We start from the raw sequence: 1,096 nt of genomic DNA, 5'->3' as shown, positions 1-1,096 counted from the left end.
CACACACACACACACACACACACACACACACACACACACACTTGCTCGCACACGCACGTAGGCACACGTATATTCCATAAAAAAAAATCTCACGAAATGGTTATTTGCGACCTACAGACTTGTGGTTGTACCTTGAATTGCAATCACCGCAACTGGAAAACATGAACGGAATATGTGTGCCAACGTGTATGCATTTATATACATACATATAAACAAATACATACGCACACACACGCACACACGCACGCACACGCACACACATGCAAACACAAACTTTCACACACACATACACACATATATATATATATATATGTGTGTGTGTATGTGTGTGTGACTTGAAACCATGGTACGGAATATAGATTGGTAAATGTTTTTATTTTTCATTCCCTTTCGAAATTATCCCTATTTTTGTGATATGTAGTATTTTGCTGCTCTTTCTCGCGGGTCAAATGTCCTATTATAGGCATCTCTGTATTTTAAATGAATAATATATAGTCTATTGACTCATTTTTATTCTCGCTAGACCACTGGTGGTAGATAAAATTTCAAAAATTTTTTTTGGTACCCTATAATTTATTAATAATGATAAAATTATTTGGCTAATTTCTGAAAGAAAATCTGCATTTTTTGTATTTGCTGCCGATTAAGTAAACCGCAAATGCGCGGTAAATTTTGAAAAATTAAGCATATGAATATAAGCCATGTTCCCTATGACTCGTGTTCATATGTTGTCTGGTTATTTCGCTGAAGATAGTTCGACCATTGTAAGGTATATTTTTATCTTACTAAAATGACTTGAAACCATGGTACGGAATATAGATTGGTAAATGTTTTTATTTTTCATTCCCTTTCGAAATTATCCCTATTTTTGTGGTATGTAGTCTTTTGCTGCTCTTTCTAGCGGGTGAGATGTCCTATTAAAGGCATCTCTGTATTTTAAATGAACAATATATAGTCTATTGACTGATTTTTATTCTCGCTAGACCACTGGTGGTAAATAAAATTTCAAAATTTTTTTTGGTACCCTATAATTTTATTAATAATGATAAAATGTTTAAATATATATATATAATCATATATATGTGTAGATACATAT

The sequence above is a fragment of the Octopus bimaculoides genome, chromosome 13, assembly GCF_001194135.2.
Source record: "Octopus bimaculoides isolate UCB-OBI-ISO-001 chromosome 13, ASM119413v2, whole genome shotgun sequence".
Lineage (NCBI taxonomy): Eukaryota > Metazoa > Mollusca > Cephalopoda > Octopoda > Octopodidae > Octopus > Octopus bimaculoides.
This window is presented reverse-complemented; position numbering follows the sequence as displayed.